Source organism: Lissotriton vulgaris, chromosome 10 (assembly GCF_964263255.1).
Source record: "Lissotriton vulgaris chromosome 10, aLisVul1.2, whole genome shotgun sequence".
Taxonomy (NCBI): domain Eukaryota; kingdom Metazoa; phylum Chordata; class Amphibia; order Caudata; family Salamandridae; genus Lissotriton; species Lissotriton vulgaris.
In genome coordinates, this window is record NC_141698.1 from 245,402,351 (window position 1) to 245,425,065 (window position 22,715).

At 42.9% G+C, this 22,715-nt stretch overlaps 1 protein-coding gene across 2 annotated transcripts in view; it reads right to left on the reverse strand.

Moving 5' to 3' along the window:
* Positions 1–22,715, reverse strand: part of AOC1 (amine oxidase copper containing 1) — a 303,383-nt gene that overhangs the window by 197,598 nt on the left and 83,070 nt on the right. The window contains exon 2 of one of the 2 annotated variants that reach the window (XM_086940931.1): positions 17,479–17,648. The exons of the other annotated variant lie outside the window; for it this stretch is intronic. The gene's annotated coding sequence lies outside the window, so the exon portion shown is untranslated. The remainder of the gene's footprint in view (positions 1–17,478; positions 17,649–22,715) is intronic. 2 annotated transcript variants of the gene reach the window in all.

A 22,715-nucleotide genomic window follows, 5' to 3' on the forward strand; every position in this document is an offset into this window, starting at 1 on the left:
GCAGTTTGGAGGTGATTTGAATAAATGTCAGGAGATGAAGAAGACTTTCAAAAGGTTTCATGAATGAGGATACTATAAAGAATGTGAGAACGTTGTGTTTGAGTCTGCATGTTGGGAGTTAGTGGGCTGTATCAGAAAATGGAGTAACGTCAAAAAATACGAGGATGGATGACCCACAAAGGAGAAATAACAGAAAAAGTAAAACAATACAGGCCGGTCAGAAGAGGAGACAAGCATAAGTGGTCCAGGGGTCAAACCGTATCCGTTGAGAGAGGTGCATGTAGATGGATAAGTGCTCATGCCCTGGACTTGTGGTGCTCTTTTCACATTTACAAATCAGTTCCCAAAATGCGGGAAAATGCTGACCTGTGGTCCACTAAAGTGGAGAAGTTTGTGAAGATTTCAAAGGTGCTTTGGGAGGACTTAAATTGTTGCTTTGACATTGTTCTCCCTAATGATTAGTGGTCAGAATGCTAGGTGTCCATAGGTTAGCCAGCGGCTGAACCACTGAGAAACACTCAGACTCTCCTAGTGTTATGGACATGTATAATCAGGTGATTACATTTCTGAAACAGGAGTAGGGTCATTGGCTTAAGATAACCAGAACTAACCAAGAGTCTAAAGAGTCTGTGCATGCCTATTATGAGAGGCTTATGCGAATTTCCAGGCAGCATAACAGCTTTGAAAATTGAAAAGTGTGAAATCTTAGTGTTTTTTTGTCATCCAAAACATTGTAGTCATGATCTGGATGCAAAGCAGAAGAGGATTAAGACGAAATATATGTTGGACACAGACTAAATTGGTGCAGAAGGGATTTCAGAATGGTCTTTATGTGGCAGGTACAGGGCAGGGTTCTGTTACCAGTGCTGCTGCAGGAATGCAGGGAGCTGGTTACCAATGCAGTGGCAGATGATACAGAGTGGAAATTTTGTTCTGCACAGCAGAGGCCAAGAAAATGGCAGTTGATCAGAATCCAGGGATGAACATAAACATACTAAAAAAGACCACTGAATGTCATAATTGTAACAAGGTGGGCAACTGCCCCAAGCTCTGACGACACAACAAAACATGGGGCACCCAAGGTATGTTTCAAATCCTTGCACAGAGGTTCAGCAGAACACTGTCATGAGTAGCAAAAGTCTCCAACAGGTCCCAGTTTTTGACCATCCCAATGGACTGGATTCTGATCAATCACAATGACAGTGCCTGAGAGGGGAGGAAGATTGAGTGTGCTTGTCACAGTTCTAGAGATAGACCAAAAGGGGCAATATGTAGATGGAGAGATAAATGGCCAACTCTTATCATTTATGATCGAAGCCAAAGCCACCTATTATACTGTAGGGGCTCCAAACCTAACCCTCCCAGAAAAACTAGTTCAAGTTGTATATATTGGTAACAAACCGAACATGAATGCAGTTTCAGCTAACGTTCTGGTGAAGCTAGGACATCTGGATGAAGACCTTCAATTTGCAATAGGCGATTCAGGTCCAGTACTCTGTGGGACAAGGATTTACTCAGCAAACTGAACTGTGTGATTTGTTGCCCATCACATGGTGTTGAGCTTCAGGACTACAATGAGGATGGAGACTTCAAATTGAAAACCCAAGACAAAAACGTTAGGTTATTTTCAGTTCTCTTGTGGGCAGCCGGATTTTTTCTGTCCATCTTCAGCCCTATCTGGGTTTCTGCCCCCACCTTTGCTCTATTGGATGATTTGCTTGTCATCATGTCATCCATCTATCAGATGGCGTTAATGTAATATTGTGAACACTTGTTGAGTTGTGAAAGGGAGATTAGATGTATGGATATGATTGAAGAGTGTGTATTTATGAATGTGAGACTGGACAGTTTGCGTGGGACTATATACTCAGAGAAAGTTGTCTTTGTGTTTTTTGTGTTCTATCCAATGATCATGTAATGAAATGATTGTCATTCTGGTAGCACTTTTTGTATTTAATCATAAACTTTAAAAAGATAAAATGAAAAAATTAATAATAAAAGTAACAGTTAAAACATCACTTGTCCCCTTCTCGACTTGTGTATGGGTGGCTCCGTTGCCCTGGTCAATATACAGGACCCTGTACAGGGCCTTTAGAAAATAATTCTGGCAGGGTACCCCTCTGTTCTCTTTGATTGTTTGGTATTTCCCCCCCAGAACCTGCCTATATTATCTCCCTGGGGGGCCCCTTCTATAAAGCTATTTCCAGTCCTAACAACTGAAGATTTACCCACCAATCCACAGGATTTAATAAGTGGAGGTCTGGGTTCATGTTTTATATTCTGAGTATCCTGTGAGGCATTTAGGTCACAGGCTCCAGTTGAAGAGCGAAGTTGTCATTTATAGTATGCTTTTGTGGGTTGTAGGTGCTAATGCTGAAGTCAAACAAAGAAATAGGCGTATACTGAATGAAGGTACTGACTTGAAGATGAATAGCAACAAGTAGATGTTGCTATTTTTTTATTCCTGAATTTCCTTTACTTTACGGCCTGACTTTGAAGAAACCATGGTGTTAAATACACCAAAAATATTAACAATAGTGAAAATAGCCTTAGTTATATTAATGATTTTTCTACTAGTGAGTCTTAACTCTTCTGTTGAGCATGCTTGCCCTGAAACTAAACCGAATTTTGCGTTTTTAGAAGAGCAAAATCAATTTAACTAAGCACTTATTTTACTAGCAAGGTCATTTGGGTATTATTTTCCAAGGTTTACTTACTTTTAAATTATGTGCCTATGTATAACCGTTTGAATTCAAATTCTGGAGCAAAATCAGTGGAAAAGAGTTAAGGTCTGTTAAAGAAATTGATGTTCCTAAATTTCATATTGCTCGAGTTACAAGTAAGTTGACTAGACCTGAGAAGGATTTTATTGAGGAAATGGACAAAAGGAAGAGAGAAATTGAAAGAAGGGCAAAGAAAGGATAATTGATGGGTTGGAACAAAGAAGAGGAAAAGATGAAAGAAGCAGGAATATATCCAAAGATAAACCTGGACTTGCAAAGAGAGGTAAATATGTGTTTCATGCAACTAAAAGAACAGGTTAAGAACTCTCGGATGGTAGATTGGAGTGAATGTTTACAGAGATAAGGAGTTACAGGTTAGCATATTTTTTTCAGGGATGGATCCTGTTATTCTTAGAGTTTATTATGTGTGTTGAAAGAATGCATATTTTCAGCTTCTTGTAAATTTTATTGGTAGTGGCTATTTAGCGTTAGTGTTTCCTAAGGTGTACTGTATCAATGAACTAGATGATAGAGGAAAATTGGCTCATGAAACTGTTAAACGTAGTGCTTCACAAGTAGTATGGGATATAAATATTGCTATGATTCATTCTGTAGGTATACTTTTGAATACTTTGAAGATCAGAAAATTGTTTACTTTGTTAGATCGCCTTGCTACTAATAATGCTGAAGCTTTAACTGCTATTAACTCTGAGCTTGTGGTAATATGGGTAATGTTTTTGCAGAATAGGCTTGATTTAGATATACTTTCAAAAGAGGGTGGAGTCTGCAGCATGTTAAATGTTCAGTAGTGCTGAACATTCATACCTAACACAAGAAACAAAATTAACAAGTTTGCCCCTAACATTTCAGACGTTTCTAGAGAGGTGAAGGAGATGGAGAGAACAGGTGCCTGGGAAGCAATAGGAAAGGGATTTTCTAAGGTTCGTGAGTGGCCTAGTAGTATTGGTAGTGAATTGCTAGGCAAGATTGTTACCTACATAATAATCATTGCAATTTCCTTGATATACCTCTTTCTTTTTATAATGGCACCAAAGATCATTATTGCATAGGGTGAGTCACAATGCAATTAAAAAGGCAGATACTTGTATCTAGGAAGAGAGCTGGCACAGAGCTTGAAGAGTTGCAGTCAACTGTATGAGGAAATCAAGGATTTGGAAGAATCCAGATGCAAGATGCAAAAATCGACAGCTGTTGTGTCAGAGGAGGTTTTACAAAGTAAAGTGAGTATAATGTTTGGGTGACTCCAAAGGTCTTCAGAACAAGGGATTTGATGACGATGTTTTCATTATTAAACTTTCTTATTCATGTCAACATTAATATGCGTTCATGTAAAAGCTTTTTTCTTGTGTGTTTGTCATATTTAATTTGACTATAGCTAATGTAGGCCGCAGTTTAAAAATGACAAACGTCTGATTGTCATCTTGCTGACTCAATGTGTATTTTTATTCCCTGAGAAGCCAACCCCACATATATTATCTTGATATGCCCTTGGTGTTCTGTTCTCACATGAAATGCTTCTTTTAGGAAAACGTTGCACAATGTACTAGCAAGCTGTTGCAAACCCCTGCAGAGCACAGGTTGAACAACTGTATCTCATGTTGCCTGTCAGTTTGAAAGACATTTAGAGTAAGCTCATTATGTAGTAGCTTGAGAAAATAATTAATTTGTGCAATCAATTTGTGTCTTTCTTAACCTGATTTGTCTATTAAGTGGGATTCGTATGAGAGTGTATCAAAATGTTAGAAGTGTGTGATTTAAACAAATCGAATATAGCCGGAAACTCAGAAGATTCTCCTCATAAGAACCATTTTTTCCCAGTCTAGAAGATGCCCTTCCTCTTGCCTTTAGAGCAGATGCATTTATGGAAGAACTCTTTTTATTCTGACTTCACAGAGAAGTGCACTCTCTTTTTGGGGGAACTGATTTTACTTAATTTCCCTTCTGAGACATCTTTATAATAGGTTGTCTTGGCGTACAGGATTTTGAATTGCTTTAACCATACATTGGCTAGCGCATTTATGTATTTGATGATTGACTTAATCCTAATTCAATGATTTAAGTATATAACTTTGCAAATCATTTATTACGCCTTTTTAGTCTTGAAACGTAAGCATTCTCGGTCTTCCTTGTGGAGCCAAATGTGCTCCATGTTATTGAAATGTACTGAATTTTGATGTTCCTCTCAATCGGAACTAAAGATTTATCGGAGAGAGCTTTATGAACTCCATTTGCACCAGAATTTGCATGAAGCAAAGCACTTACTTAGGGGTTCCGATCCGATTTTCCATTGATGCTGACTAGAGCCCATTTTTGGAATGATATGTAGGAAACCGGCCGCCATCAGTTTCAAAGCTAAAATACTTTGAGAGTTTAAAGGAAGTAATGATTTGTGGGATCCGTGAATCTCTAATCTAAAAACACTAAAGTATCAGCCATTTGTTATAGACAGCTGGGCCACTTAAACTTTGTAATGCAAGATCCTTTTATCTTGCTGTTCCGGAAATCTGAAAAACAAATTCAAGACATGCAGCAGTGCAGTGAGTACTGTGTTCGGTTCAAAAACTTTATACGATTCAAAGAAAGAATCATAAAAGTTAAACATTTTACAAAACATGATTTACAATTATAGTTTTAAAAAGAACCATCTAAAATTACACATTGAGTAAGTTAAAACATTAATTAATATATTCACAAGTAGTTTATCACGAAGGAACATACAGACAATAAACCCGTACTGAACACCTTAAGTCAGCAAGCGTTATTTCATCTAATATTTATACTAGAATGGCCCACAAATAGCAACAGGTAAAAAACAAATTCCCACAACAATGTACAGGTCTAAGGCCAAATTAGCCGTACCGTTTCCTAATCAGGAGTGACACTCGTATAAAGTTTAACTTGGCACAACATACTCCAGATGATGATAATGATAACAAGTAGTCATAATCTTCTTTATAGTTACATGGTTGCCACCCCTTCAAAATGGGCTTAATAAATCTGGTTCTCGGTTCCTTATATAAAGAACAAAAGAGGACAACATGTATAGTACTCTGACTAACTTTGTTATTACAAGGACAAGGGTGCAGCCTCTCACACCAACCCCCTTGTTTAGGAAAGGCAAAAAGAAAGTGCAGAATGTTTAGCCTGAACCTTGTGAGATAAAACCGCCATTGCACATGGGTTGTGAAAGTTAAATAAAACTGGTGCTATAATTTAACCACACATCCAGATGACCTGACCAAGGAAAGTGCGTATGAGGATTTCCAGTAACTTGTTTTGATAACGGTTTTAATATCTCCCTGGATTTTTTCAGGATTATCATAGACATGACCCAGGTACTGTGTTCCTAATGTACTTTTCCCTAGAATCAGCGGTCACAAAAGTGCCCTTTTGCCATTTCACGTTTCTAATAAAAAATCAATAAAAATACATGTAAGCTTCTGAGTAAAGAGCGTTTCGGCGCATCAGGACCAAAGGCACCAATGACGCAATGTCTCAAGTGAGCACCTTGGAAAACTGAGCCATGATACCTGCAAGTGATACACTTGTCTTTAAACTCCTGACAAATGGCAACCCAGTCGGATAAAAATGGCCAATCTGGCTGCATAATAAGTGGGATTGGGGGCCACTGGGTATGAGATTGGAGCTGTAAAAAACACCTGCTGTTATGATCGTTTTCTGGTTGGGAAAACTCAGGTTCAGTGCCATATACTAGTACTAGTATGAGTGGCACTATTGCAAAATGTGCTCAAAAATGTAAATAGCAGCAAAATGTTGCGGTTGGATGCAAAATGTAAAGGATAATAAAGTGGGCCAATAGATCATGGTATCTCAATGCAAAAATCTAAATGCTAAAGGAGAATGACAGGAGTCCATTTTTTGTGACAGCAAGAGGTTGTTGTTTATGCCTCACCTTAAAAACTCCTCATGACACAATTCTGGACATAACCATACAATAAAATTCACATGTAAATTACTTATATTTTTCTGAATAGGGCTTTTTCACTAGCTCTGTTTGGCAGCTAATTCAAGGAATGCTTTAAAAGACAGGAACTCTTCAGACCCATGTTCTCACCAATATTAATTTGCTCTCCTGTAAGGTAGATGCACATGATTGTTTCGGGATCTAGCCACAGTAAGAAAGTATCCCTGAGGAAGCTCAGTTGAGGCATTTGAAGCCGAAACCCTGCAGGCCTTGATCAACTATTTCAGAAGAAAGAAGCTCACTTACAAGTGGGAGAACAAAAATATGTTGCTTCTCAAATACTTTAGTGTTGTTAACATAACTCAAAGCCTGTGGCCTTCAAGGCCATCTACTCAGAAAAGACTTGCATCGAGTCTAGTATTCACTTTGCTAAATATGCATTGTTCCTGTAGCCCTGTGTTTACTTGCCTTCATTAACAAAATAGTGAGTGCCAATTCTATTCAAATGAACAACCATACAAACTTCTCCTCCGCAAATAATCTCCAAGGCCGAGGACATAGTCACACATATTAGTGGTGGTGAAATATGAAAGTATGAGCAGAACCAGGGACTAGAACAAGAATCACTGGCCATCTCTACCCTGACCGAAGTAAATGTTTTTTAACAGAAGAATACTGAGCCAGGACAGAAGAATACTCTGTCCCACTGATTACAGCAGCAACTACCACCTGCTATCTGCTCCAAACTGGCTCCAGACAATAGGGCCAATGTCGAGACTAGGTCCATACTAAATTTCCAATGTCCTTATGTAATCTGCGCAATTAAATTATTTTTGTGTGACAGGAAGGAAACAAAAAATGTTTAATTACTTGACGGTGATATTTCACTCACTTCTTTTGGTGTTGGAAATAGTTTGCACGCAAAAGGGTGGAATTCAAGCGGAAAATGTGTTTCAACAGACATTTTCTCCTCAAACCAGTCTCCTTTTCGATATTGTGAATAACTTTCAAATACAATGTATGCTCTCATGTTACATTTTCATGAAACACAGCACTGAGTGTTTTAGCAAAATTCATGGTATTCGCACAAAAGTTCACATAATTTTCTCAAAACATTCTGCATTTCTTTAATTGCCAGTTTTTCAAAGCCTTAGTCGTGACCAACACCACAAGTTACTATCACATCGGCTGTTCATAAGCCTGCCCCTGAAACCGGCTTCGTGAACTCAGTGGCTATTGAAAGCTTTCAAAGTGAAGCATGGAATTTCACAATGTACATAGGAAAAGGACTACTAACATGGGCAAAAGAAAAAAAAAAAAACAACAAAATCATAGAATGTCATGAAACTGTTATCTAATTCATCAGCATCCCTGAAATTCTGAGTAACCATCTCAGTCCTGTCCACTTCCCTGAAAAGCACAGAGCAGTAATTGATAAAAGGCTGAATGTAAGGAGCAAAGGATGCCACACAGGAATCTGATGCTGCACTGAGATTCACTGGATACACTTCTGACTTTGAGTTGCAGAGAGCTGTAAGATCAAGACTTGATGGTCTTCTACGATGAAGAGGTAGCAGTGACGTTAGTAAGTACAAAAGCGCCTCTAAACCTTCAGATCGTGGACTACGGGAGATTGAAGTTCTGAATGATGTATAGCACAGAGGATAAAGAGTGCAGCTGAGTGTGGATCCCACATTCCCACTTTGGTCAGGGTAGTGACATAATGCCTGCTATTTCTTCAGCACTTCCTAAGACCTCTTGTTTCATGCTGCAGTATTAACACATGCCCGCGATCTGCACACAAGTTGCAGGATGACTGTCATCCTGCAACTCGTGTGCGGATCGCAGATGACAGGAGATTGAAATTAAAGCTCCAGCATTGATTGCCCTGAATGAAGTTATGAATTCACGCTACCCTTAACTGATGGATCAGGATGTCAACCTCCAGTACTACATCGGAAGACTAGCTCCCGCGCTCCCCAATACCTTGCGGGTGTGGAACATGGACACCACGCCCTTACCCATGTTGCCCAAACCTGTCCTGAAGAAGACCCGGAGGCCGAGGCCCCAAATCACCCTCTGAACCCCAAGTCGGGTTGAAACGTCAACGCCAATACCATCTTAGCCTGGACTCCAAGCCCCCAACTCTAATGTGCTACATGATGATATAGCTCTGTATTTCAAAAGTATATGTAAATAGATTACTTGGGAACCATTAATCAAGTGTGGCCAGGCTACAATAAAGATTGATAATTGATTATCAGTCAAACCTATGAATTATGCAAATTTTCCTTTTTTAAACAGCTTCTGGAATTCTTTTCCCACCCCTCTTGTTTCACTAAAGCACTCTCTCCTTTCGCACGTTCCCCTGGAGCAACCCTTTCCTGTATCCTTTCTCCATTGCAGTAAGATATCTACTGCTGGTTGAATTATGATTGAATAAAACTTTTGTCAATTTTGAAAAAGTTTGGTTGTGGCACATCATTATATCGATTGTTTTGATTACTGTGAGCTGACATTGTGCATGCTCTAAACTGCTTAAAAGATTAGTGTAGGTTTGATTTATATCGTTCTAAGTGAGGTTAAGGACCATTGTTTTTCGTACCTATATTAACTCCTACATCCTGCAAGGATCCTTCTGCCCAGGGCATGTGGCCAACTTCTACTGCCCATGGTTGAAGGCCATAAGTCATATGTTTTGGATGCTTGTGGCAAGTTCGGAAGATGGTCTAGCCAAACCCCAGGCACAGCACACGCCAAAGGTCTTATGCAGTGGGATTTGGCCACCTACTGCAGCGTGGGCCATTGGCTAGTCCCAGTAGCCAACCTTCTGCACTGCCAAAGACCACAGCAACAGGGAAGAAAATTATTTCTAAAAGGTTGGATGTAGCTTATCCTCAGAAGACCCCCAAAATAAAATTCTGAAGTTCATTTGAGAAACCACAGCGAATGTGAACATATGGTTATACAACAAATCATAAAAATCACTGAAATTCACCACTTCTGATTAACTCCACTATCCATATTCGCAGAACAGCCACGCAAACCTGAACTTGCACACCAAGTGAAATGCTTATTATTGTGGTTGAAGAAAGAGGACATTGAAGACATCCAAGATAGTAGCTTCACTTTCTTTCCAGAAGTTTTACACGAACAGCCAGAATATGCTGCAGGCAGGTAAGGTTTCCCAACGTCTACCAAATGCATACCTCATGTTCCACGTCCTACACATGAGTCCGCACTATGCTCTGACAGCTCACGTGCTCACCCCAAACACACCCACATTTCAATCATACCTACCAAACACATACTACCTGAGAATACCAAACAGCTCCACCCTTTGCATCATAAACACTATAACTGCACTAAGCTATCCACACATATAATAACAAATAATATCAAACATAATAAACAACTACTACCTACTATCACATGAATCCTAGCACAAAAAGATAAAGGAACAAAATAACTAAGTCATTTAAAAATCCATTAACTGCTGTGGCAAGTACCTCAACAAAAAATAACTCCTAACATCTCCCAGGACTCTTGCCCCCACATGCATCAAGCATTTTTGAAGTCGCAAACGGTGCGATTCCTTAAAATCGTCCGTTTGCGATTACAAAATGCTTTTTTGGATGCATCAAGCAATTTTAGAAATCGCAACATTTTTGCGATTTCTAAAATTGCGATTGCTTTTAAGAAATCGCAAATTTGCAATTTCTTAAAAGCAATGCATGATTACTTTTTAAATTGCGTATTCGCAATTAGAGGGATAAATTTACCGAGTGGTTGAACCACTCGGTAAATTTCCAAAAAGTGTAAAAAACGCAGAAAATGCATTTTTAAAACATTCATGTTACGGACACACATGTCCTTAGGACATGTGTGTGTGCAACATGATGCGAAAAAAAATACATTTCAGGGGTGCATGGGGGGGTCCTTTGGACCCCCCCCTGCACCCATGAAATGCATTAACAAATTGCGATTTTCAAAGTGAAAATCGCAATTTGCTAAGGCCTTCCCATTGCTAGGAACCAATGGGAATAGCGATTTCGCAAATTGTATTTCGGTAATTTATGTGATTCGGTAAAAATTGCGATTTTTACCGAATCGCATAAATTTACAGAAAATAATCATGCATCCCGTTTTGCAAATTCTAAATTGCGAATCGCTATTTTTCGCAATTTAGAATTCGCAAACTCCCGGGATGATGCATGTGGCCGATGGTTCCAAATCTTCAGCAACCGTGCCCCTTCCTGGCCCTACTGCACTTTAAATCACAATTACATTACCACTGTGAAATGTGCTTGTTGAATCCTCCAAGGGAATAGCAACAAACACATTACTGTTTTCTCATTTCTCATTCTGAACAGAACCCTGACTTCTACATCCACGCTCTCCATTGCATAAAAATACACTGCCCAGCTTTCGCACAGGTATGCTGTCCCATTCATTCTTATGGGCCTCCAAGCCCATAGGAATGAATTGGAGATTGCATGAGGAATTTGCGCGTACCAGTGCAATTTCAAGGGTACAAGGGTGTCAAAATGACACCCTGTTGCACCCCTGAAATTGATCTGTACACATATGTTGCGCATGTGTGTGCGCAACATGAAACTTAGAAAAATGCACAAAAGTGCATTTTTCAAAGTTTTTGCAAATTACCATAAAGTTCAACTTCATGGTAATTTGCTACTCCTATTAGCGAAATCGGTAATATTTTTAACTTTCATGCATTGCATTTTAGGAATCTCAATTTGGGATTCCTTAAATGCAATCGCAATTTAAGGAATCACAAATTAGAGATTCCCTAAATTGCGATTTTTGCATTTGGGATGATGCATCACAAATGCAAAAATACTGGTCACAAAGGGGCAGATTCTGAGAATCTGCCCGTTTGCAACCGTTTTTTCCTTTGCTGCATGTGCCTGTATGTGTTGTTCTATATGACAAAAGAGAAGCATGCAAGGCTTTCCTCCAACACAAACCACCCTTAGTAGCTAATTGGAAAGACTGAGTAACAACCCTGTTATTAAAAGGCACAAGATGCCCTGTGATTTTAGGATGTCACTGTTGTCACACTGAATTCCTCTTGTGCTGGATACTGTGGTAACGCACTTGCGTTAGCGCACTAGTGTTCCGCTAGGCGGAACAGGAAACACGTCACACGGAGACGGAAGGCGGCCATTCCAGATCATTGGCGCCGACCGCTTCACAGAGAGCAGTAGTGTTACCCCGGCGCTCCGTTTGAAATAAAGTAATTACTCAACTTCAATGAGTGTAGCTCTTCTTTTACGATTCCACAATGGCGACGAGGCATCGGAATTGACTCAGAACCCCAGAAGAATGCTGAAGGGCAATTGAGGTCAGAGGACGCTGATTCCACCGGCGTACTCGAACTCCACGTGCTACACATCACGACGGAGCGTGGCAGAGGGCTACACCTGGCTCCACACGGCGCACACCCCTACCGAGGCACACAGGAAGGTCCAGCAGCGGAGGTAGGCCTGCAAGCGCTCAGGGCACCAAGCACCACGGAGGCTCGAACGAGCGAGCGAGCATAGCGATAGTGCCCGCGCCAACTGAGGCGAACCGAGGGGCTGTGGGAGCACCACCCCAGGGAGTACAGGACAAGCCAAGCAAGCTGGCGGAACAGAGTGAGGGCAGGGGAGAGTCTTCAACCACTCGCCCTGAAGAGACAACAGACGTGCAGGCAGTAGGAGGGGCAGGGGCGCAAACACTACTCACCCCTCCCAACGCACATTTAAGGGAAGACAGCGAGAGTGACCCGGAAGAAGGGGACACCACCAAGCATAACGCTCCGGGCAGCCCCCAAGGGAAGACTGTTTCTGTCCAACCCACCAGGAACAGAGCGGGCAGAATGGCGGTACACTCGTCGTCCCTCACGCAACTGGTACCGTTCCTAACCAACCCAGGGGAACCGGAGAGGCAATGGGAGGACTGGAAGAGGTATTTCCTCAACTACCTCGACGCTTTAGAGGAGGAGGCAGGCGCTCCATACTCCAGTAAACGCAGAAAAAAAATCTTGCTACACAACCTGGGCCCGGAGGGGATAAGAATCTACGACACCATCGTGAAAGTAGAAAGAGATGCCGCAGACACCGATGTTTTCAGCCACACCATTGCTGACCTAGACGCACACTTCCGGCCCGTGGTATGTGTCGCGATTGACCGCTACAATTTTTTCCAAAGGAAACAAAAGAGTAGCGAAACTGTAGATGAATATGTTGTTGCCCTGCAGAAACTCGCCATCTCATGCAAATTCGGCGCTCTACACGACGATCTCATCCGAGACCAAATTATCATGCACACGTCGAGCTCACATGTCCAGGAGAAGCTATGGGTAAACGGAGATGCCCCACTCAAAGAAATTTGGGCCATGGTCAAGAAAGCCGAACTATCAAAACGCTGTGCCCAAGCAGCTAAGAAAGACTCAGGAGGTACGCAGTCGGTGTGCCAGATATCGACACAACAGAAAGGGGAACGCCCCAGGCAAAAAGAGCCACAAAAAAAACCGGATGGCAGAAGGCAGAAGTCCACATATCCCACCGACCAGAGAGGAGCTAAGGGAGGACGTCTGAGCTGCTACAGATGTGGGAGTGTCAATCATCTTGGAAATGATAAGGCGTGCCCGGCGTTCCGAGCAAAGTGCTCGTTTTGTGGAATATTTGGCCATTACGAGAAAGTATGCCGCCGGAAACCGAAAGGGACAACAGTGAAGTTCGTTGACCGAGAACAGCAAGATGATACCAATGATTCTGAGGGAACTGATGACCAAGAGGAAATACTGTATATTGATGTCCAAGTATTGGAGATGGACGACTCGGGTAACGACAAGCCCCGATTAGACATGCACATCGGAGGTATACCGTTAGAAATGATAGCGGACAGCGGAGCCCCCATCTCGATAATCCAAAGGAAAGTATGGGAAGACAAATTTGCGTCCACGCACGGAGAGAAACTACGTCCAATGGACTTGCGTCCTGTCACGTACACTGGGCAGAAGATCCCAATGTTGGGGTATTGTCCACTGTCGTTCGAGTTCAGAGACCGCCAAGCCATGTGCAAACTGTACGTAGCAGAAAAAGGCCCCTCAGTCCTGAGCTGGAGAGACCAGGGAGCCTTAGGGATCCAGCTGAATCCAGGTGGTATCGAGAAAATCCTACTAATGGACATGGAGAAAAGAGACGATGTGGAGTCATGGAGGAGGGCGTACCCAAGAGTGTTCAATGGCCAAATCGGGGAGCTGGCGAAATACAGACACCTAATCAAGCTAAAGGAAGGAGCAACGCCAGTGGTGCACAAAGTGAGGAACATCCCGTTCAGGAGCAGAGAGGCAGTACAACAAGAGTTGGACAGACTCGAGAAGGAAGGGGTGATCAGAGCCATAGAAAGTGCAGAGTGGCTTTCCCCCTTGGTGGTAGCCCAAAAACCCAACGGCAAAGTCAGGCTATGTGTGGACCTGAGGGAATTGAACAAAAACATACTTGTCGACAAGTTCCCCCTGCCACGCATAAACGAGATGTTGTCGAAGACCAAAAACATCAAATGATTTTCGACAGTGGACCTGTCATCGGCATACCATCAGGTCAAGCTACACCCCTCCTGTACACACCTCACCTCCTTCATCACACCTTTCGGCTGTTATGAATTCTTAAGGATGCCATTTGGCCTAGCTTCGGCGGCCGCAGTCTTCCAAAAGATGATGCACAAATTGCTGAGAGGAGTGGTCGACGTTCAATTCTTTCATGATGATATCCTGGTAATGGGGAAGTCCATGCACGACCACAATGAGAAGCTCCACAAAGTATTCAAGATCCTACAGGACAACGGACTGACAGCAGAATGGTCGAAATGCAGATTGGGAGTGAAATCAGTCACTTATTTAAGCCACGAAATAAGTGAAGAAGGAATCAGGCCCAAAACCGCCAACATGAAGGCCATTCAAGACGCACCCACCCCGTGCAAAAAGGAGGACGTTCGGTCATTCTTAGGGATGGCCGAATACTACAGCAAGTTCGTGCCACAATTTGCTTCCAAGACGCACCACCTACGACAGCTGCTCAAAGAGAGGAACAAATTCCAGTGGGGTCAGGCAGAACAAGAGGAGTTTGAGACATTAAAGAAGGAGATGAGCGCCACCATCCCGCTCAAAGGATTCGATCCCCAGGCAGAGACAATCCTCACGACGGACGCAAGTGACCGAGGACTGGGGGCAGTCTTAATGCAACGTACTGAGAAGGGAGAGTTGCAGACAGTCAGCTTCGCATCCAGGTCCCTAGCCCCCAACGAAGAGAAGTTCAGCGTGGTGGAGAAAGAGATGCTGGCAGTGGTGTGGGCCATGGAGAGATTCCGCCAGTACCTATGGGGAGCGCGATTCTTAGTAAAAACGGATCACAAACCCTTAGTCCGAGTGCTGACATCAAGTGGCCATGCGCATGCCACACCTAGGATCGCAAAGATGACTCTGCGCCTGTTAGACTTCCTCTACGACGTGGAACACATCCCGGGGCCACAAAACAAAGTGGCGGACTTCCTCAGCAGGGCAGCTGCCATGGAGGCGGAGAGTGACCAAGAAGAACAGGAATGGGCAGGCTATGTGGTCGCCACGATCCAGGAGGCAGAGAATGCGATAAGTATGCAAGAGTGGGAGGAAGCATACAAAGAGGATGTTGACCTGGAAGCCATCAAGGGGTATGTAGTCCACGGGTGGCCAGAAAAGAGGCACCTAAGAGAAGAGCTCCGAAGGTACTGGGAGGTCAGAGAGGAACTATTGCTGGCCGAGGATTCTATCTTCCTGTTGAGAGGAGACAAGGTGATACCACCCAAAGGAGTACTGGAACATCTGATGGGCTTACTACATGAAGGGCACCAGGGCATCACCAAAACCAAAGCCCTTGCCAGACAAGCTTACTGGTGGCCGGCTGTCGATGCGCAGATAGAAAGGCACGTGAGACAGTGCGAATCTTGTGCCAAAGCAGACAAATCTCAAAACCTAATCAGACCACCCCTGGGGAAATTCCCCATACCGGATGGCCCGTGGGAAATGCTATCAGTGGACATTTTAGGACCAGTCCTAAACAAAGCAGGGACTCAGAAATATGTAGTAGCGCTGGTGGACAAATTCTCCGAATGGCCAGAAATTGAAGTAAGAGAAAACATGGACACGGAGGCGGTGGTGAACTTCCTACAGTCCACATTCCTGAGAGAGGGCATTCCAAAGATCATCGTTAGCGATAACGGCCCTCAGTTCACTTCGACAAGATGGACAACCTTCACCGAAAGGAATGGGATAGAAGTGAAGCACCCACCCATTTACCATCCCGCAGGGAATGGCCAAGTGGAGCGGTTTAACCGCGTGATCATGGGAACCATCCAAGCGGCCATCAACGACGGTTTGGATTGGGAGAAGGAACTGGAAAAGATGGTTTGGGCATACAGGATCACCCCGGGCAGCACCGGGTACAGCCCTTTCAAGATTTTGAGGGGGAGAGAAGCGTTCACCAAGGACAATCAGGCGTGGAGGAAGTTGGTGATACAGAGCAGATGGTCTCCGGCAGTAGTGAAAAGGAACCTGGAAAGAGCGCAGGAGATCTATACGACTCACTTCAATAAGAACCACAAAGTAAAGAAGGCAGAGCTGGAGAAAGGGGACTGGGTAAGAGTCAAACTAGCAGTCCACAAGAAGAAGGGTGAGAGCAAGTTCTCGCCGCCATTACAAGTCTTGGAACCGTACGACCGATCGGCCTTGCTGAGCGACGGAAAGGTATGGTCACAGGACAGGATGGCCAAGTGCAGCAGGACAATCAAAGAGGAATGCGACGTGGAAGATGGTCCAGAGAATGTCGAAGGAGATGGAGAAGAAGAAAGTAGCAGAGGAAGGAACGTGGACGTGGAAGAAGGACAGCAGGAAGTAGCCGAGGATGAAAATGGTGCAGGAGAGCGAGAAGGACAGAGAAGCGAAAGGAATGGAGAGAAGGACAAGGACATGACAGACAAGAGTGGTACTCAGGGTAAAGAGAGCATGGAACAGGAGTGCAGAGAGGGAACGATGAAGGTGAGGACAAGAGTGGGAAGAGAAGTGAAGACACCAGAGAGATTCAAAGACTTTAACATGGACTGGAAGTAAGAACTTTTATCGTTGATTTACTGTGTGTAAAGGGGGGAGATATGTGGTAACGCACTTGCGTTAGCGCACTAGTGTTCCGCTAGGCGGAACAGGAAACACGTCACACGGAGACGGAAGGCGGCCATTCCAGATCATTGGCGCCGACCGCTTCACAGAGAGCAGTAGTGTTACCCCGGCGCTCCGTTTGAAATAAAGTAATTACCCAACTTCAATGAGCGTAGCTCTTCTTTTACGATTCCACAGATACCTCGCCTCGTCAAAAATTCTTTCATAATTTTGCTGACCATTGTCCTTGACTTTTGATTCAGGCAAACTTTCACAAAAGGATAGATCTTTTAGCATTCAATAACTATCAATAAGCAATTCTTAACTGTGGTCATTTGGAAAAGATGCTTAAACATGTTTTTAACCAACAATGTCCAAGCCTAACATTTGCCAAGTACCATCTGGTAAAAACACAAGTGCTGAAGCAAATGCACATAGCTTGATGGATTTATCACTGTCCTTGCATAACCTGCTGAGGCGAACACATCTCTCTAGCCTTGTGTCCATGCTTGGCCCACAAGCTGACATCACTCGATAGCTTTCATTTCCCTGTTCCACAATAGGCTCTTTCTACAGCCATTTTCCTTGGAGTTTACAAAATGACTGTAAATCACCTTGGAGATTTCGTTCACCCAGACTGCTCTCTTTTAATTTACAGACCACATCCAAATCCAGCCCCTTATTCCACTCTACTGCAGAAAATATTCCTCAGGGGATGAACCCATTTTCACATTATATGTTTAGGCCGTCTTGCATTCACCTTAGCTTCATGCTCAGGATACCACTGCAATGATAAGCGTGACATGCAATGCTTCAGTATATTATTCCTACTCGGTATATACTCAGCATCATAGTGAAAATCTGGAAGTATGACCGCCAATTTGGAAAAAAACATACCTATACGTGCTCTTCCATTCCCAGGCTCAGCACATTAATCAAGGGGTTGTGATCTGTTCAAATCTTGATCCCCACATAAACGTACGTACATAAACGTTCTCAGCTGCCCATAAACCGGCTAAAAGTTCTTTTTCAATCAGAGAGTAACATCTCTTAGATCCCTGTAGAGTCCTGTATTCATATGCAGCTATCCATTCTTACCGACCATAACACTGCCAGAAAACAGCTCAAGTACAATATTATTAACATCAACTGCTACCTTGCTGGTTCTTCCTACACAGAATGATTTTAAACAAGGAGCATAGATTATCTCATGTTTAAGAGACTGACAAGATTTTTACTAAGCCCCACCCAGGACAAATTTAAATTTTTTATTTGCAGAACACCCTCAATGGCTCTACAATTGTGGCGTGCCCATCCATGAATTTTTAACAGAACTCAGTCAGGCCAATGAAGGACAACAGCTGCTCTAGATGCTAGTTACAGAGCCTCTAGAATAGCTTTAACATGACTTTGTTTGGGCTTCATTCCCTAACTACAGATAGCATGACCTATAATTAGCTAATGTTGCATTTTTCTAACTTCAGTATTAAGAAATTTGTTACCAAAACAAACAAAACCCTGTCTTGTGGGCTCATGCCTATTCCCTTCATAGACTGGGAGATCATATTGAAATGACACTGTGCCAGTGACTCCATCTAATGTCTCTTTCATGATTATATTAAACAAAAATGCTGTGCCAGCCATTCCAATGCTATCCGTTATACTGAAACATTTTCTTCAAAGTCACAAATGCAGTTGGAGCCCAACATTTTTAAGAGACAGTTATGCTACGGTTGGCGCTCGCGAGATCTAAGGCGAAAACCACTGCTGCCCCAGATAGAGTTGAGTCTATTTCATGACGCTCAGGGAGGAGAGGTCTGGCCAACTCAATTGCATCATGCGAGCTGCAAAGATTCACACACAATCTCAAATCCACAGAGTTTGTGAGCGAAATTACCACCATATCAACTCAAACATATGATTTAGTTCTCCTTCATGCACAGATTGGGCAACATTTTCCCCAATAAAATATAGGTACATTTCTCCCCCTATTGCTGACTGGAAGAGGTTTAACATGAGGCAGATAAACCTCAGTTCTCACTCAACTTCCTACTGAAAACTAATCAAACTGTCTTCCTCAATATATATCTGTGTAATTATTTGCATTCCCCGACAATAATTACTTTATTCGACAAACGGATCCACTTTCGGATCTAATCTAATCACCATTTCACTCTTTTGAAAGCAATCTAAAATTGAATCACCTTTATCTGCAACATAAATCACCCCCAGGTTATTCACCTTTGAAGGTTCATTTCTGTGATATTGTGTTATTTTTGTATTTGTTTGGCGCGCAGGTTTGGGATTATTTGTATAGGTCTGTAAGCAGGCTAAGGTTTTGTTTACCTTGCAAACTATTTAATTGGTTCACTGTGATTCATGTTCTGGAGTGTGGAACGGTTGTGCTGGAGGTTCTGTCGGGCTACCTGCCTCTGGTTCAGTCATAGTCGAATTTTACGAAAATAAACCACATTTATTGCTAAAGAAATTGACCATTTTCAATTCAACATATTAATGACAAGTGGAACCTCACCTGCAGTGGCGTAACATTAGCCCCTGCAGTGCGGGAGGGCCCTTGAGTTCAAGAAATCCCCCTCCAGTACTTGGCACGGGCAGCGGGCCCCTGGCATGAAAGTTCCTGACTGGGTCCGGGTCCCCTGCATGAACTTTGCAGGGAAGTCCTCTCAAGTATCGTTACGCCACTGCTTACCTACTCTGGTTTGTCTTCGGTCAAGGCAAATATTTCTGTGGAAATTGTGCTTCGACCCACTCAGGAGCAGAGTTTTGGTAGTGTTGAGCTCCTTAGTGAACATGAAAGCTTAAAATTGATTTGAAGTCCATCTTGGGATTCAGGGACCAGCTCAAGTGCTCTTGACCGAGCAGCATGAGGTATGGGCCATGGCGCAAGCCCTGGTAGCTGGCGAGACTTTGGCATCACAGATTGGCTCACACACATTCATTGAGCGGGGTGAGCAGCAAGGACTAGAGCACATCCAAGGAGTGGTGGCGGTCTGGCTTGGGTGTGTTTGGAGCCAAGAGGCTGGACGAATTAGCCTGAGCGGAGGTGCGCAGCACGGTTGGTCGGCGCAAGCTCTATCTGTTCATTTCAGCATGAGTTTGATTATCAGCGTACTCGCCCTATGAAGGTCTAAGCTAACTTGCCTCAACCATAATTCCTAGTGAGGGTGTGTGTGACGTATGATGAAGGGCCAGCTCGGTTCTGAAGGCGAAAGGGGATTGTTATGGGTCCAGGTCTTGTAGAAAGTTGGGGCATATCACCATACACTCAGTGCCCACAATTTTGTATTATCATATTCATTTTTTACATATGTTTTTCTTGTATTTAAAACTCCTCGTAACATTGGTAACCTAGCAAATCAACTAATTTGTCCATGTGGACGGGCCCAGTATGAAAAAAAACATATATTCAAGCTTGTCAGAGGACACAGAAATGCACCAGCACCAGGTACTGCAGAGGATAATACTTTCTCCAGCCCAAGTTTCCCAGTGTATCCCTTCTTTTAAAATGCTTTGATTGAAGTAAAAGTATGTTAAGCTCTCATTCTCATCTGCATACAAATTATAACACTATCTGTATTCTAGGAAATGTGGTATTTTGCCATACAAAAAATAGGAAAAGAGTGCCTAAAACGTAGGTTTAAAAAAAAAGTATTTATAGGCATAACTAAGTACTAAAACGTGAACTGCCTCTTAAGGGTTCTATGTCAAGATAGAGCGCACAAATACTGTGCTATCAACATTTTCTACCCTTCTACCTTACTATCATAGCCAGAAAGGTACGTGTATACAAGCATATCTTAAGTACTCTCAAGTCCGCACATATGTACCTTTATTTCTGGCTATGATATTTCAGATGCACAATATATAAAACTTGCTATTCAATCAATCAAAAGATGTTTATTTGTCCGATCCGGCCATAAAGAAACAACAGTACAAACACATTCCAACTTTGTTAAAATAGCGTAACTCCTCAATCATCAACTAACAGTAACCAGTGAACATAAATGCTTAAAATACTAATGCAATCGTTACATATACAAATCATTCAAATAAATTCATTAAAATTCCAATCTGTATTCCAATTTATATAACAATAAGTAATTAAAAGCTACACAAAGCAAATATATTTGAAATTAGGAATACACTCCATCCTGTACCGTGGGAGATATGTTAACCCTCCATGGTTCTCCTAGCTCTGAAGGCAGCTTTCAGGAAAGAACATATGGCAAAGCAAATGCTCTGGGTGTTCAACAATTGCAGGTGGTACAGAGCTTCTTGACACTTGCAATAACCAAGGGTTTTTGGTACCGGTTTTTAGAAAGTGCTTAAGTGCGTTGTTAAAATAAATACAAAAAAAACATATAATGCACCAAAGACTGCTCTGAAGAATCACCTGGACAGGGCTCCCCACGAACGGATACAACATGAGAAAGCACCATAGCCGCCATACAGTATTAGATCTAAAACGAAAAAGCAGAGATCTCTCCCAATGCGTCAGATCAAGTGAAAGATAGAAATCTAGCTCGAGAGAAGCAAGTAAACACAGGAGAGCACATTTACCAGCCCCCTGCGCTACCAGTATGTCACTTTTGTGACGTACTGGTGCCGCATTTCACTTCTCCATATTTACAAAGACAGAGAAATCCTCCCTGCGTGGCTTTTCCTGTCCTTGTAAATATGGCCCCTTCACACGCAGCACTTTGCGTCGAAGGGGCGTTCCATGGGTGTTGCTGTGGGTGTTCCCACACAACACCCATGGATCAAGACACATTTCCAGATATACGAGGAATCGTAAATCTGGAAATGCGTGTCCATGCTACTCCTCCCCAGGCTCAAAGAGGAAAAATGTGTGTGTTCATTTCTCCTTGCTTTTTCCTCTTTCAAGTCGTGCTGCATTCTATAGCACGTATTGAAAGAGGAAAATGACTTTAGTGATTGTTTTGTGCAGGAAGGTGCCCCTTCCTACACATAAAGAATCACCCCATGGCGCAGGCTTCCTTGCACCATGGCGCAAGTGTGCCTGCGCCGGCTCTTGGCAGTTTTTGTGCGCCAGCGCAGAGGCAAGCATAGCAATGCGACATATCATTGTAGATATGTTGCATTCCTGTACTCTGAAAGTGCTGCAGCATGGCGCAGCCAAAGGGCTTGCGGTGCCACGCTGCGTTGCGTTCTTGTAGATCTGCCCCAGTGCATTTTGTAGCCTCAACCCTGTGTCTACTATCTTCACAAGACTACAGGTAGAATTGTTTAAGCCGCATTTAGTCTTCTTTTCCTTTGTTCATGGGAGAAGAAAAAAGGAAAGACATCCTCAAGGCCTTCAAAGAATTTGAAATCTAGCTCAGCCATGGTATTGCGCATCCGTTGTCCAAGACGAGACAGTCCAAGATAATGTCTCTGCAGTGCTTAGCATGAGGGTTAACCCAAACGCTGATCCAAAGTAACAAAGGGGCCTACTCATGCCTGTCCTGGAAGTAATGTGATTTAGCTCTGCATGAACGATATACCTTAGGGGGAGGTTTAAAAACCTCCCAACAAATATGATTTTTTGCGGACTGGGGTAAAGAATCCTTTTTATAGCCTCATACCCCTGCCCCGTACATTGGGTACTGTTACCTTTCAGTAGAGGTGAGATGTTTCCTTTGTATGTGGGACTAGAGAGATTAAAAATGTCTCCTGAAGATCTGCTATGCTTCGACAGGCACAAGGGTACCTGGGGATGCAAAGTACCTAGGGAGTTCAAGATAATGCCCAAGTAACTATATTCTTTGACACCAAAGAGCGACTGGCAGTTGATAGTAAGTCTATTTAGGAGTTTATTGCCAGTCCCACA